We start from the raw sequence: 17,119 nt of genomic DNA, 5'->3' as shown, positions 1-17,119 counted from the left end.
TATGGGAAGAAATCAACTGGGGAAGCACATGACTTTATGTTGAGGATACTGAGTGAAATAAGCCAGATACAAAAGGAGGAATACTGTACATTCTCCCTGATATGAACTAAATACACTGAGTAGACTTATGGAGTTGGACTAGGAAGTATAGGCTGGTGAGAAAGGGACTGTGGGTTGAGAAGGGGGAGAAGATGTTGGATATATGTAGAATGTTTAGTCAATTGTGGATATGTGGTAATGGGTGGACTTAATGGCAACACTTTATAAGGAGTGTAATGAACACTGTTGATTTATGGATGTGACTATAGTTGAAACAAGTCATCTAAGGAGATTTATGTTAGTTGGACAAGAGCTGGAGGATAGTATAAAGAAGGCACGACAATGATTTTGACAGTAGATGAGGACTGTTTAATTATACAAATAACAAGAATGTTCTACTAAAAGGTGTTAAGAGCGTGGTGATACATAAGAAAATATAATGTAATTTACAGACTACAGTATCCTGTCATAACCCACTGAATGTACTGAGGGACAATGTAAACTATTGTCCATGTGGTGCAGCAGTGCTCCAGAATGTATACACCAAATGCAGTGAATGTGCTCAATGATGAGAGAGGGTGTTGGTGTGGGAGGAGTCGGGTGTGGGTGGGGGGGTATGGGGTATATGGGAACCTTATATTTTTTAATGTAACATTTTTTGTGACTATGTATCTTCAAAAAAATACAATTAAAAATGATGGGGGTGGGGAAGTGGAGAGTGGGGGTATATGGGAACCTCTTATGTTTTTTAATGTAATGTTTTCTGTGATCTATTAACTTTAAATATATATATAATTGAAAAATTAAATTAAAAAAAAATTTTTAAAGCAGCATTGTAATGTTTTTGGAGCAAAAGCTAAGAAGGTACCATATTAATCCTAAAAGTCAAAAAATATATATGGGTTTGGTTTTGTGAGATTTGAATATGATCAAGCACTTTTTCTGTCTTTCATTTAAGAAGGTCTTGACTATGTCATTTAACTTATCTGTGTACCTCTGTGTGTCTTTCTGAATATTAAAGGAACAATTGAGTTAGTAGTTGGAATTAGATAAAATAAAAGTACCAGGACAGAACTTTTCAGGAGTAATGCTTCCATAACTTGTCGAACTCCCTCCTTTTCTGTTATTTTTATTTTTGAAATAAAGTTTCCAAAAAAAAAAAAAAGGGAAGTCTTTTTGTAGAACATAAACTCGTTTCTTTTGAAGGCAGCTGAAACACTGACAGACAGTAGGTGCCCAGTAAATACGTGTTAGATGCAGAGATATGAACCAATGCATGAATTCTGGGTACCACTAGGCTGCCTCAGGGCCCGGTACATGAAGGGCCAGCCCCTATGGCACGGGAAGCGCCATGTTCAGTGCAGCAGAGGAAGGCGGCATGAGGGGCCCTGGCTGGGCTGGGGCTGGGGCTGGGGGAAGTATCGCCGCAGGGCAGTGCCAGGGCCACCCCTCGGGACTGGCCAGCCACAGACCACAGCGTAGACTCCGGGGCCGGACAGCAGGTCAGCAGCCTGGCTCCCAGGGCCACGCCAGGCATCCTCGGGCTGCAGCAGCCCTCAGGTGGGGGTGTGGGGCCTTGGAGCTGGGGTGGGCGTGCAGAGGAGTGGAGGGGTGTGGTGGCTGGGGTCAGGAGACTCACATCCTGGGGAGTGAAGCCAACAGGATGAAGTAAGTGTACACATGGGAAGTGTCCGCCACAGACCCCGGCAGGGGGGAGGAGCTCAACAGCCATAGCCATCCTCTTTCTCCTAACCAGCTGGTTCCTTCTTTCCCTGCCGTCCCACTGTGGCCAAATGTGGAGGGTACATACAGTGTTCTGTGTAAGGCACACCATACGGTGGTTACAATTCCTTTCTTGCACAGCATTTCATTTTTTCCTGGAGTGAATAAGTACCTGGGTTGCGAGCTTCGTTTTCTAGGTGGCTATGAACAATTCGTTCCCCAACTCTGTAAAACATCCTCTCGGTAGCCAAATACATGGGGCCACCTCTCAATTCCAGTGATTTCTTGGGGATACGGCCCACTGCACTCCTGCTCCCACACTCCTGCCTGGCAGGGCTGCCCCTGCCTGAGGGTGCTGCACAGCTTCCACTTCCAGACTCCCTTCTGCTCCCTCCGTGGCCTCCTAGTTGCTGGCACCCTGACCTGCTTTGAGGAGAAGGAGAATGTGACAACTTACCGTTTGGAGACTTTACTTGACTCCAACTGCCTACTTCTCCCACAACCTGACCGGTCACGTACTGGTATAAAATTCCAGGCTGGAAATCCTGTCCCCTCAGAGCTGTGAAGTCCCTGCTCCTGTCTTCCAGCTGCCCATTTTGCTATGGGGAATTCTTGGGTCCTGGTGTCACCCCTTTGAATGTGGCCCATTTTCATGTCTCTGGAAGTGTGTGATCATCTTCATTTAATGTGGTCTTTTACTTATTCACTGTGGCAATGCCTTTTAACTCGTGCTTTTAGTTCTGGGAATTCTGGTTTCAAAACCTTCGCTCTTCTGCCCTCTGTACTGTTTTCTGGAAGTCCCTGGTCAATCTACTTTTCTTATCTTTTTGCTCCGAATTCCCATCATGTTATCTTTTTTGTTCCATCTCCTAAGATATTTCTACAGCTTAATCATACAAACCTTACAACTGACTTTCTAAAATTTCAACTATATTTTTAATTCCTCAAAAGTTCAAATCCTTATCTTTTATTGTTCCTCTCTTTAGTGAAAGCAGCATCAGTCTTGACTCCCTGAGGATTTTAGGAGAGTTACGAGAGGATGAGGCTTTCTGGTTGGCATCATTCTGGTCTCGTAGGTCTACAGCTCCTGACACCATCTTGGATTCCCAAGCTCCTTTTTCCTACTGTTTTGTTTTGCTTTGGTGGGTCTCTCTCTTTCACTTTGGAGGCTTTAGTACCTGGTGGTCCTTGAATGTCTATGCACAGGTAAGAACAGGCAGCAGCAGCAGCCCCCGTTGGGTGGGTGGGCCTTGCACTTCAGTGGGAAGCACCCAGCCTAGATGCCTTGTCAGGGACCCTCCAGGCATTTCCATGGGAGACTCCCAAATGCAAGTATATGGAGATCTTTTCTTTGGGCCAGCTTCTCCAGAGAGGATGCCTCCAGTCTCCTGCCTGGGGGCTATAACATGGGCTGGCCCTGAACAAGAAGGAAAAAGGATGAGAATCTCACCTTTCAATGTGCTGCTTTCACAGAACTCCCTTTCAGTAGGGCACTTGATCCCAGCCTGTACCTGTGTTCAAATCCCCAAATCCACAGCCTGTCTGGATCAACTTTCCCAAGAAAGAATCCTGTCCTTGAAATCTCAACCCCGCACAGCAGCTGCCAACTTCCCAGGTATCAGGGCCCTCCAGCCCCTGCCTTTCTGGAGTTCTGCAGCTGGAGGTGCCCCCACCTGGCTGCCACCCTCCCCCTCTGCAGGCATGGAGGTTCTCACCCTGCTGGGGCAGCGACCACTCACCCACCTGCATGTGCACTTCCAAATATCTGCTCTTCAGTCACCAATTCTCCCATTCTCGTCGGAATTTCCTATTCCTTTCTTTTCATTTCGGTGAGGTGTCAAGAGGAAGCCAAGATAAGCACATATGATCAACCTGCTCCAGTGAATCAGACGTGCCCCACTGGGACTCTAGAGCCACAGGGCATCGGTATCTGCCCAGTTTCATCTGAAACAAAACACCTGAAATTTGTAAGGTGCAACCCAACAGAATGGGACCAAGTGTGCAGGGCCTGGGGACCCCCGGAAGGACCACCGCCTACCTGAAGCCTCCACCCCGCATCAGGGCTGGGACTTGCTCTGCCAACAGACACTGAGAAAGCCTCTAGGACAAGCTCCTCCCTGCAGGATGGAAAAAGGACAGGGAAGCTACCTCCTGTTGAGAGCCTCCTGGAGCCAGCAGTCCCCCATCCCAGGTGCCCTCACACCCACTGTCTTCCAATTCTCAATTAAGCCCCACAATTCAGCAGAGGAGCTGGATGCTCAAAGAGGAAAAGTGGCAGTTCACTCTCCCTGGTAAACAGATGGAGACCTCAAAGTGAGAACCAGCTTTCCGAGCCCTGGCCCCTGCCCACACTGCCCACACAAAGGTGCCCCGATGAGCACTCCATAGAAGCCAATGTTTGTACAATGCTTACTGTGCTCCAGGCACTGTACCATGAACTTATTTAGTGATTTCACCGGATTCTCACAAAAACCCTAGTGTGCTCCTATTATCTCATTTTACATGTGAAGAAAAGACCCAAGGATTAATTGTCCATGTCCACAAACGCTAGTAGGCAATGAACCCAGGACCCAAAACTTTAAATGCCTACAGAACTGGGCTTTAACACACACACACACACACACACACACACACACACACACACACACACACACACTGAGTTCAAAAAGCAAGTACAACAACCAGCAAGATGAAAGCAGAGAAAGGTGCTCCTAGAGTCAGCTCCTGGTACAGGGCAGTTAGTAATCACCCAGAGCTACCTGAAGCACCTGTTTGGGGGCTCCAGGAGGCCAGAAGAGCATCCTGTAACATCCTGGGAAGAATGGAAACAGGAGACTGCCCACCTGCACAGAACATTCGTGAGCAGAGCACTCCACGCCACAAAGCCGGTGCCCATCCTCCACTGGAGGCACAAGCCACCTTGGGAGCTAATCTGCGGCTGGAATTGGAAGCTCTACTTCCCAAAAATGGGTGAGGAAGACATGGTTGGGCACTAACTCCACATACTGATTAGTACAATCGGCGGGCTAAAGTATAACCCTAAGAATAGCTAAAGTTTGAAACTGTCCAAGTCAGAAAGAGACCGGTAGCTGTCATTTTACCTCCGCACCTGGCACGAGGGGAAGCGAGGTGGACTGAAAATCCCAGTGCTGGTGGGGACCGGCTTCTTTCCATCCAGATCAGATTGCAGCTCTAGCATAAGCCCCAGCCCCACCTCCAGCAGGGAGGAAGCTGGGGGGACGTTAGCCAGCCTCTCTGGGAAACCACAGGCCATGCCGCGAAGGCCAGTGGGTGATCATCCTACTTTGGCAGCACAAGCCACCTTGGGAGCTAATCTGTGGCTGGAAGTGGAAGCTCCATTTCCCAAAAACAGGAGGAAGAGACGTTGGCTACCGATTTCAGCTACTGATTAGTACAATCGGCGGGCTAAAGTATAATCCTAAGAACAGCTAAAGTTTGAAAATGTCCAAGTCAGAAAGAGGCCGATAGCTGTCATTTTAACTCTGCGCTTGGCATGAGGAAAAGCAGGAAGGACTGAAAATCTCAGTGCTGTTAGGGACAGACTTCTTTACATCCAGATCACATTGTAGCTCTATCCCAAAATCTAGCACCCCCTCCGGCGGGGAGGAAGCTGGGGGGACCTGCGCCAGCCTCTCTGGGAAACTACAGGCCAGGCCACGGAGGTCAGTGGGTGATCACCCTACTTTGGCAGCACAAGCCACCACAGGAGCTATTCTGTCGCTGGAAGTGGAAGCTCCATTTCCAAAAACAGGGGAGGAAGAGACGGTTGGCCACCAATTTCAGCTACTAATTAGTAAATTCGGATGGCTAAAGTATAACACTAAGAACAGGTCAAGTTTAAACCTGTCCAAGTAGGAAAGAGCTGCCCAGGTAGCTGCCATTTTGATTCCGCTCCCAGATGAGGGGAGGCCAGGCTGACCAAAAATCATAGTGAGGGTAGGAACCAGTTTCTTTCACCCAGATCAGTCTGCAGCGCTAGCCTAGGCCTCATCCCCACCGCTAGCAGGGAGGATGCTGGCAGGACCTCACCAGCCTCTCTGGGTAACTGCAGGTATATTCAGCTGGCACAGGTAGTCAGAAGTCTACCGAGGCAACTGCAGTCATCTTGGACCCGCACTGCATAGATTGCTGCCCACACCTGCAGCTCCACCCCAACCCTAGGCAGGGGAAAATGGGGCTTGAAGCTTCATCAGTCTCTCTGGGTAACTACAGTCTAGGTCAGCATGACTTGGATTATTATACATGGCTGTGGCTCTGTCCCTAACCTGGCAAAGGAGAAAGTTGGGAGAAGCTTCATCAGTCCCTGGGAAAATGAGGACAGCTTGAGCCTCCACAGCTTACAGCACTAACTACATTCTTGACTCCTACTACTCAACCAGCAAAGGAAAAAAAGCAAGAAAACCCTAAACTAAGAGAGTAACTGCACCCAGAATAAATACATCTAGTAAGCCAGATGCCAAGACACCAACAAAAAATTACAATCCACACCAAGAAACGGTAAGATATGGCCCAGTTAAAGGAATAAGATAAGGTTCCAGATGACATAAAGGAGTTGAGACAACTAATCACAAATGTTCAAGCAAATCTCCTTAATAAATTCAAAGAGATTGCTAAAGAGATTAAGGATATTAAGAAGACATGTGGGGAGAAGTGTCTGTGGTTCAAGCAACTGAACTCCTGTTTACTATATGGAGGACCTGAGTTCAATCTCCAGGACGTCCCAGTAAAAAAAGAAAAAAAGAAAAAAAGGCATTCCAGACTTGGCAGAGAGGTGCAGGCCCCCAAGCAGCAAAGCAACACACTAAAAAGATGATGACACAACTAGATTTAAAAAAAAAAACAAAACAAACATTGGATGAGCACAAAGAAGAATTTGAAAGCAATTAAATGAAATTAAAAATACACTGGAATCATATAATAGCAGATTTGAGGAGGCAGAAGAAAGGATTGGTGAGCTGGAAGAAATGGCCTCTGAAAGCAAATATACAAAAGAACAGATAGAGAAAAGAATGGAAAAAATTGAACAAGGTCTCAGGGAACTAAATGACAGCAAGAGATATGCAAACACACATGACATGGGTGTCCCAGGATAGAGAAGGGAAAACAGGTGGAAGGAATATTTTAAGAAATAATGGTAGCAAATTTCCCAACCCTTTTGAAGGACATGGATATCCATGTCCAAGAAGTACAACATACTCCCATCCAAATAAATCCAAACAGACCACCTCCAAGACACATACAAATCAGAATGTCAAATGCCAAAGACAAAGAGAATTCTGAGAGCAGCAAGAGAAAAGCAATGCATAACCTATAAGAGATACCCAAAAAGATCAAGTGCTGATTTCTCATCAGAAACCACAGCAGCAAGAAGACAGTAGTATATTTTTAAGATACTGCAAGAGAAAAACTTCCAGCCAAGAATCTTATATCCAGCAAAATTGTCTTTCAAAAACGAGGGTGAGTTTAGAATATTACAGATAAACAAAACCTAAGAGAGTTTGTAACCAAGAGACCGGCTTTGCAGGAAATACCAAAGTGTGTGCCACAGCCTGAAAAGAAAAGACAGGAGAGAGGATTAGAAGAGAGTCAGAAATGAAGATTATTATACCACTAAAAGTAACTAAGTGTCAAAAGAGTGGGGAAAACAAGATATGACAGATTATACCCAAATATTTAGGAATAAGCTTAACCAATGATGTAAAGCACTTACATTCAGAAAACTACAACACATAGTTAAAAGAAATTTAAAAAAGACCTAAATAATTGGAAGAATATTCCATGCTCACAGATTGGAAGACTACATATCATTAAGATGTCAGCCACCAGGGAGGTGAAGATGGTCATTCAGCACACCAGGGAACCGAGAGTGCCTACAACTACAATCAGGAGGATCGCATCCATGTAGGATCTATAAGCCCCTTCTCGATATAGAGGTGAAGTGGACATCACCATCCTAGGGCCCACAGGATGGAGGAATACAATATGGATTGCAGTGGACTTACTGATATTCTACTATAAAAGTATTGTAACTCATAATGGAAGAAATTGTAGCACTGATGTGAAGAAAGTGGCCACAGTAGTTTCTGAGGACAGGGAGAGGGAAGAAGAGATGTGAAGTGGGGGCATTTTCAGGACTTGGAGTTGTCCTAAATTATATTGCAGGGACAGATGCAGAACATTATATATCCTGCCATAACCCACTGAATGTACTGGGGAAGAGTGTAAAGGACAATGGGAACTATTGTCCATGTGGTGCAGGAGTGCTCCAAAATGTATTCACCAAATGCAATGAATGTGCCACAATGATGAAAGAGGTGTTGATGTGGGAGGAGCGGAAGGGGTCAGGGGTGGGGTATATGGGACCCTCATATTTTTTAATGTAACATTTTTTGTGATCTATGTATCTTCAAAAAAGTACGATTAAAAATTTTTTAAAAAGATGTCAATTCTACTCAGATTGATATACAAATTCAATGCAATCCCAATAAAAATTCCACCAGCATTTTTTAAATAAGTGGAAAGCAAGATTATCAAATTTATTTGAAAGGGCAAACAGTCCTGAATAGCCAGAAACATCTTTAAAAGGAAAAGTATAGCTGGAGGACTCTCACTTCAGGACTTTAAATCATATAACATAGATACAGTGGTAAAAACAGCATGCTTGTGGCATAAAGACAGTCACATAGACCAGTGGAACTCAACTGATACTTCAGAAACAGACCCTCACATCTATGGCGAAGTGATTTTTGACAAGCTCATCAAACCCACTCAGCTCAGGCAGAACAGTCCATTCAACAAACGGTGCTGGGAGTATTGGATATTCATAGCCAAAAGAAGGAAAAAGGACCCCTATCTCACACCTTACACAAAAATTATCTCAAAATGAACAAAAACCGAAATAGAAAAGCAAGAACCATAACCTTCTAAAAGAAAATGTAGGGAAATATTTTCAAGACTTGGTGGTAGTGGTGGCTTCTTAAAGGAGATAAGAAGGGGACTGAAATGGACTACTGATGTTTAATGTATGCAGAAGTTTTAATTAACTTTACCGTAAAAGTGTGGAAATGTATAGAGTTGATGGTAACACATTATAGTGAGTAACAGCTAGTTTATAAATGGGAAAGTGACTGAAAAGGGTAGTCTCAGGATGTAAATGCCAAAGGAGAGAATAATCTAGGGACTGAATAACACAATAAACCCAGAGGTGGATGAGAATTGTGGTTGATGGCACACACACAAAAGTATCCTTTGTGAACTAGAGCAGATGTATGTCACTATTGCAGGGTGGTAGGAATGTGGAGAAGCATGGTAAAAATATATATGGAGTGACCTATGGACTAGTTATCAGTAAAAATGTAATATTCATGCATCTAAGTCAAAGATGTACTGTGTTAATAACAGGGGACTATGGAAAAAGTATGCCAAATGTATGCTACGGACCTGGTAATAATCTGATGATATAATCAGTAACAAACGTTCCGCCAAGGTATAGTGTGTTGATACAGGGCCATTTATGGGAATTCTGACATGATTGTTTTGTATGTTTACAACTTCTGTCATAAAAATATAGTTAAAAAATAATAATGGGGGGGGGATATACCAAATGTAAGATAAGGACTATAGTTAGTAGTAAGATCTGGATGATATTCTTTCATAATTTTGTAACAAATGTCTCACAATAATGCAAGGTGTTGGTGATTGATTGATGTATGGGATCCCCGTATGATGTTATGCGTGTTTGCTTTGTAAGTTCACAACCTTTCCTATACATTTATTTTTTATGCATGTTCACGTATAAATTATATAAAAATAATAATAATATTAATTGGGTGGTTAGGGGGAAAATATACCAAATGTAAGATACTTTGATTAGTAGTAATATTTTGAAGATGCTCTTTAATCATTAAAAATGTTTCACAAAAACGCAAAGTATTGGCGGTAGGGTGTGATATGAGAGTACTGTATGATGTTATATATATTTGTTTTGTAAGTTCACAACTATTACTATACACTTATTGTTTACGTATGTTTACATATGAGTGATACACTTAAATAAATGAAAAAAAAAAAGAAGGAAAAAAAAAGCAAGTGAGAGCCAGAACCAACCATGTGTTCTCACTTCTAGGCAAAGGCTCCCAACACCTCCAGTTGGGGATCCAGCAAGAGTGAAATGGAGAGGTGGGAAGTGGCTGAGACCCACCCACACCTGCCACCACATGAGCTGAGCTTTGGTAGTCCCACCGGCCATCAACCACCAGGTCCCAACCTCCTCCTCCAGGCTGTCTCCCATGACTTCCTTCCTCATCTGAACCCTCAATCTCAGGTCACGACCTGACCCTGAGAATGACCTCCTTGGCTCATCTGTACATTTTTCTGCCAGCCTTCCCCGTTGTCACCGCAAGCTCCTCGAAGACGGTGTCACCTCATTCACAACACAGTCCGAGCTGGGACATTCACATACAAAGAAATCTACATCATAGGTGTCCCCATCGCCGGGGTTTTCTTAAAATTTAACTTAACCAATCAAGTGCAATACTCATTTTTCGAGAGAAAAATGAGGTCCCCAGAGATCCATCCCCTAGCTTTCTTCCCCTTCCTGATGACTACCAGGACTTAGCTCCATTCCAAGGACAGAACAGATTCAGAAACAGTGGAGAAGCTACCTGTCCAAAGCCACACAGCCAAACAGGTAATGGGAGGGGAAGCAGGGATGGGAGGTGGCCCTGGACCCGTTTTCCTGGCAGCTCTAGTCGAACCGGCCCCTTCTGCGCAGGACGCTGCCCAGCCACGGGGTCTCGGGCCGGGGTTTCCCCATCTGCCCCCCGGGGGCTGATGCCCCTCCCCGCCCCGCCCTCGGGGCCGGTCACCGGGCGGGCAGGGGGCGCCGAGGCCAGGACGAGGCCGACCTCTCTCCACCTCCCCGCCGAGGGGAGGCGCGGGCGGCGCTCACCCGACTTGGGGTAGGTGACGATGCATATGGCGCTGGGCCGCGCCGGGAAGTCGGCGGTCTCCCCCATGTTCCCGCGGCAGAAGGGCGGCAGCCGCACGCCCTGGAACCTGAACTGCTTGCTCTCGAACTCCCCAGGGTGCTGGGGGCCTCCGCCGCGCTCTCCGCCATGCTGCCGCCCCACAGCGCCTCAGCCGGCTCCGCAGGAGTTCCGCAGACGTGACGTCAAGGCGCCGCCAGAGCGAGCCGACGCGCAGGGTGGAGCCCGCGCTGTGACGTCATGACCGCGCCCAGCGCCGAGCCACTGCCCAGCGCCTGTCCCCCGCGGGCTGCCGGTCGCAGGTGGGCCAGTGGGACTGTGCTCCGCAGCGGGAAGTTGTGACGCCGCCCCGTGGTCGCGGAGAGCGCTCTGCAGGCACCCCGCCGGGCCCGGGGGCGGTCACTGCCTTGTTTATGCCAACGAGCAGAGGCGTGTTGCACCAGCGGGAGTCATACAGATAGAAGAGCCTGGGAAACCCATCACTAACTCTGCCCCAGGTGGAAGACAAGTCTGTCCCATCTAACTAGCACAAGGAACCACATGACTTTAGGTTTCTTGTTGCCTGGTCATGGTGGCACCTGTGTCACGCTAATAACTACTGCTGCTCTTTGAGCAATGAAATAGGCAAGGTGGAACAGCCTCAAATAAAAGCTTTTTGGCTCCCTAAGACTGATGGTCACGGTCTAGGAGATTTGTTTTCTTGGACCAGGTTGGTCAATTGGAGTTTCTGGCTCTGAATTATAATACGGGGGTTATTTAGTCGTTGGGTTTTTTTGTTTTGTTTTGTTTTTTGTTTTGGTTTGGTTTTGGCATACTGGTCATGATGCAGGTCGGTAGCATTGTTCCCAGAATTTTAAATACTTCTGCCCAGATGTTTGCCATGATGATACCAAAAACAAAAAGAGCAAGACGATATTGCAATACAGTTGTCTACGAGGACGACTGAGATCTGTATCTCCCACTTTCCCTGAATTTGTCAACCTCTTGAAGGTGAGAGCATGACAAAAGGTGGGGACTGAATGTACCTGTGGGACAACAGCCACACCATATATAAAAATAAGAACTCTGACCCACAATCTGCAGCAACCTCTCCAAGAAGCCAAACCACAACCTCTGTGACAATCAGCCTCAAGCAGTCAGGACTTAATCACTGCCAGCTTCCCTAATTTTTGCCACTACTTCCAACTTAAAACCAACCACAAGAGAGCCCAGTATGCTCCCCTAACCAGTCTCATAGTATGCTTCTACTTGGCCCATCTCCAGCTTCTCCATGGCAACAACCTCCAGTCAGAGCACACCTGAAGCCTTTCCTTTTTCCATTATAAAGCTTTTACACTCCTCTGCCTGCCTTTCACTCACTGCCAAACACCACTGCTGGCGGTTGACTCCCTTGCTGTAGCAATCGCTGAATACATAGCCTTTGCTTGTTCTCATTTGCATGGCCTTCATTTATTTCCACACTAATCTAGATCAGTGTTCCAACATTTTTGCTCATGGACCACAAAGGTATTTTGAAAAACCATCTATTCTATGTTGGTTAAGTTGATGTGTCCATTTGGATAGGTTATGGTTTCTGGGTGTTTAGTCAAGCAAGCACTGGCCTGGTTGTTACTGTGAGAGTATTTCATGGATGGATTTGCATCTATAGTCAGTTGATTTTATCTATGGCTGACTGTATCTACAATCAACAAAGGATATTGCTCTCAGCAATATGGGGTATCTTCTCTTTTTTTTTTAAGATTTATTTATTATTTCTCTCCTCTCCCCACCCCCCCACCCCCGGCCTCCCGGTTGTCTGTTCTCTGTGTCCATTTGCTGTGTGTTCTTTTGTCCGCTTCTGTTGTCAGCAGCACGGGAATGTGTCTCTTTTTGTTATGTCATCTTGCTGTGTCAGCTCTCCACATGTGTGGAGCCGTTCCTGGGCAGGCTGAAATATCTTTTGCGCTGGGCGGCTCTCCTTACAGGGCACACTCCTTGCGCGTGGGGCTCCCCTATGTGAGGTGACACCCCTGCGTTGCACGGCACTCCTTGCGCGCGTCAGCACTGCGCATGGGCCAGCTCCACACGGGTCAAGGAGGCCCAGGGTTTGAACCGCAGACCTCCCAATGTGGTAGACGGATGCCCTAACTACTGGGCCAAGTCCGCTTCCCTACGGGGTGTCTTCTAATCCAATCAGTCTTAAAAGCCATGACTGAGGATTTCAGAAGTTAAAGAGAATAATTTCTGACTGTACTTCATCCAGCCAGCTTCTCCTGGAGAATTCAACTTCACCTTCACTGACGTTTCCAGCTTGGAGGCTGCCTTTCAGGATTTGGACTTGGCAATCCCCACCCATGGTCATGTGATCTAGTTCCCACAAAAATCTCTATCTCTAATTCTATAGCTCTATCTCAACTCAGTCAATCTGTATCTTTCATTCCATATAGATATCTACATAGGTATCTACGTATGTATGTATCTCTCTCTGTAGAACAAACAGATGTTTCTCTGGAGAACCTAATACATTTTTTAAGTCAAAATCTAAAATTTTCCTTTATGCATATAATCACTTTAGACAATATGTCAGATGGAACCCGCTTCTCCAGTGATGTGAAACTATCATGCATTTAAAAGCACTCAAACAGGGATTCTGCTCCCTGTTCGTGGCTCAAGCAACTGGGCCTCTCTCCCACATGGGAGGTCCCAGGTTTGGTTCCCAGTGACTCCTTAAAAGAAAAGGAAGACATGCACACAACAGACACAGCAAGTGCAAGACAATGAGAGGGAAGGGAGAAATAAATTAATTTAAAAATAAAAGCACTCAAACAGGTTCATATTTAACAGTAAAAAAATTGGCATCATATTTTTTGTCCTTGAACACCTGTTACCACCTGCTTCCATTACAGATTTTTATATCAATGTAAAATATTTTTATGCTTGAAAACTCTTTGTGGATCACTTCTCTGCAACAAAAATAAGTAGAAAAAAAGTGTTTCTGTGACCACTTGGTTGTATGATTAATTTTTCTGTCTACTTGGCTAAGCTCAGATGTGCAGTTGTTTAGTCACCCCTAGTCTAGATGTTGCTGTGAAGCTATTGTGCAGATGGGATTAGCACCTGCAATCAGTTGACCTGAAGTATAGGAGATGACCCTCCACGATGTGGGTGGGCCTCACCCAACCAGTCAACCACAACATCAGCTCCACTTTGTGTTTCCAGCCTGCTGGGCTCCCCTAGCAGATTCAGATTCAAGAATGCAGCATCACTTCTTACTGGAGTTCTTGCTGCCCTTTGGAGTTGGGACTCATCAGTCCCCACATTTCATGAGTGACTTCCTTAAATATATATATATATGTGTGTATATATATATATATACACATATATATACACATTAATATAATCCTTTTATTTCCTTTTTGACTGAGTTATCACAAATATTCTCAACACACAATTCGTCAAAACAACCTAATTCTATTACAAAAATTGTAATTTATTAGGAATGCATCCTTTATAGATTACTGCAACTTCTTTACAGTTTTTACTCGTTCTGTATCCAGAGTGAATGGTACTTATTTACTGGACTGAGGTATGGTTGAGCAACAACTCTATTCATATTTTGATTTTTATAAGGCATGTGCTAAGGAACTGCTCTCAAACATAAAAGGAAGGAAATGGGAGTTGGTAACGGCAGGGTCACTCACTGCTCCAAACTTAGTTGTATGCCAAAAGTCAAATAGTGATCTGTCAAGAGGAATGATTTAATGATTTATCAACTGAAAACTGAAACTCATTTAAATTCTTACATTTGTGAAGAGGATAGGAACAGAAGTCCCTGGACTTGCAAAAGGATTTGTTACCCAGTCGGTAGAGTCCCATAAAAGTGGGTATCTCCTACTGTCCCTGTGTCGCGCCTGAATGGCCCTCTCCCCAAGGGCCTCCCACAGCATCCTGGCAGGACCAGAGCTGGGGCGTGGGAGAGGCTGGGGTTTCTTCTGATGGAGGAGACTGTGAAAGGGGAAGAGCGTCCTCACACCCCGACCACAGCAAGTTCTTGGGAGGATAGTTTTAGGAAAGCAGCTAGGAGGTTTCCTTAACTCCACCTGTCCCTGTGCACGCCAGGTGTTAAGTGTTCCCCAGTTTGAAGACCAGTGTCCCAGGCCAGTGCCATTTTGCTGGACTGACTGTAGTAACCGTCTAATGAGTTTCCTTGACTCATGCTTGCCTACCTTCCACCCAGTCCAGTAGTTATTGATTAAGATGGGGCTTTGATTTTGTCACTCCCTATGTCTCTTTCCCTTCAGGGACCTCAATGACTGGGGGACGGGGTGGGGGGAGGGGCTGACACACCCAGGGGCAGGGCAGGGCACTTCCAGATCTTGCCTTGAGCTCCTGCGCAGAGATCACCACCTGGCCTACGCCTAATTGGTGACACTTCGGGTCTCTAACACCCCATCCTGTCCCTGGTCTGGCCCCACCCTCCATGGGCTGCTTATTGAGGGAGGAGGGCAGTTGAACCTTGTCCTTTTCTAGCTCCAGCTTCCTAGGTCTCTACGACATGAGCATGACTGTACCAACACGTCCTGTGCCTCCATGAGCCACTCCCCACCCTGCTTCTATGGCTTTTCCTGGGAAGCATTTGACTAGGCCAACATTGTCTGCGGCAAGTGGGTCAGTGTGTCCCAGGCTTCTGGGGGGAGGAGGGTCCAGGAACTGCCTGGCACACTCTAAGGGCAAGCTGATGTTCGGTGGGAAGTGGGTGGGCGCGCACAGTGGTATTTCCAGGGGCTCTGCCTGGCGCTTTGTCCTGCTATCCTTACAACCAGCCTGTCCCCATTGGACACTCTGAGAAGCTACGGGGTCAGGACTGTGGTTGCCACATCTTGCCAAGAAGAGATTCCAGACTCAGAGTCAGGGAGACTGTTTCCAAGGCCCCCTGGGGTCACAGGTAGACAGAGGGTTTGAATCCAGAACTGGGAACAGAAATTGGAGCTGGAAGGTGAGAGCCCTGGGTCCTTCCAGTACACCCAGGAGGGAGGTCAGCCCACGGGGCAGGGGGTGGGGTGCAGCCTGCAGAGGCAGAGGGCCTGGGTGGCCGAGGAGGTCCCCACACACACCTCAGACTTCTGCTGCCCCAGCCTCCTGGGCGTGGTCGAGGACGTGCAGCGCTGAGCCTGGGGTCTTCCACCCGGCCTTTGCACCCACCAAGGTCACCAAGCAGCTGCCCAGCAACGCTCACATCCCGGCCTCCCGGCGCCGGGCATCTCGCGGATCCCCTGGCCCAGCAGACGCAACGTCATAGTCGCCGACTTTGCCACCCGCGATGAGCTCATCCAGGTGAGCAGGTGCTGGCACCCAGGGCCCGGCAGGCAGGTGCTGGCACCCAGGGCCCGGCAGGCAGTTGCTGGCACCCAGGGCCCGGCAGGCAGGTGATGGCATCCAGGGCCCGGCAGGCAGGTGATGGCACCCAGGGCCTGGCAGGCAGGTGATGGCCCCCCTACTCAACAAAGTGCCTTCCATCTGCTTCCCAGGCCTGACTGCAGGAGTGTCCGGCGCAGCACTAGGGCTTTGTGCGTGTTGTGCCATTCACCCCTCAGCATGATGCAAGGGAGACTCCCTGATAGAGAAACTGAGGCTCACAAAGAGAGAGGGAAGGTCTCTAGCTTGCAGCTGGGATTTGACCTGATGTCGGAGTCCAAGAAGGCAAGGCCTTTGCCCCTTGCCTCAGAAAGGGCAGGGCGGGCTCAGAGACATTACAGAGGCATTTGCAGAAGGTTCCAGACTTCCCAGGCAGAGGTTGACTCATTTCACCCTGCCACAAGCACCCCGAGGCTGATACTGAATTATTCCCATTTTACAGATGAGGAACCAGCAGGACTGAGAGGCTAAGTGATTTGCCCAAGGTTACATAGCTATCAAGGGGAAAAAACAGGAGATTTGCTCTAAACCAGCAGCCTACTCTACATCTTGGTGACACAATTGTGACAGGGGAAACAATAGGACAGAACAGGGTTCCCCAGGCACTTGTAATGGCGGTGGGGTGAGGTGACCAGGCAGAGAGAGGGGAAGACCGGCCTCTGGGCAGAGGGCACAGCATGTGGCAAGGTCGTGGGGAAGAGAGAGGCGAGCTGGGAGGCTCTGGCTGCAGCCCGGGGCTGAGTGGCAGGGGAGGAGAATGAGCTTGGGTGCGAGGGCCTGGGAGGGCTGGGCAGGAGGCCTCGAAGCCTGCAGGGGAGAGGTGGGGGACCATGGGAGGTATTGGGGGGGGGTGACCCCTCCTTTCAGAGCTCCCTGCTGCTCTGAACTCTGGTTCTAGGGTTCATTGAAAGAGGTGAGATGGAGAAGCCTCAGAGGGGAAGGCTGGGAGGAGGGGA

General features: G+C 47.3%; 1 long non-coding RNA gene across 2 annotated transcripts; it reads right to left on the bottom strand.

The window, feature by feature from the left end:
- Nucleotides 1-385: 385 nt before the first annotated feature.
- LOC131280665 (uncharacterized) lies at nt 386-10,961 on the bottom strand. 2 transcript variants are annotated; one of them, XR_009188382.1, is made up of 4 exons: nt 10,733-10,953; nt 3,800-3,878; nt 3,505-3,705; nt 386-3,178 (listed from the first exon to the last, which is right to left on the bottom strand). It is a non-coding gene; the product is annotated as an uncharacterized lncRNA (long non-coding RNA). The 2 variants fall into 2 exon arrangements; XR_009188381.1 differs by lacking the exon at nt 3,800-3,878 and having other exon boundaries at nt 10,733-10,961.
- Between the last annotated feature and the right edge of the window lie 6,158 nt (nt 10,962-17,119).

This window comes from Dasypus novemcinctus, chromosome 12 (assembly GCF_030445035.2).
Source record: "Dasypus novemcinctus isolate mDasNov1 chromosome 12, mDasNov1.1.hap2, whole genome shotgun sequence".
NCBI lineage: Eukaryota > Metazoa > Chordata > Mammalia > Cingulata > Dasypodidae > Dasypus > Dasypus novemcinctus.
Note: the sequence above shows the minus strand (reverse complement) of the source record. Positions and strands in the feature narration are given on the sequence as shown.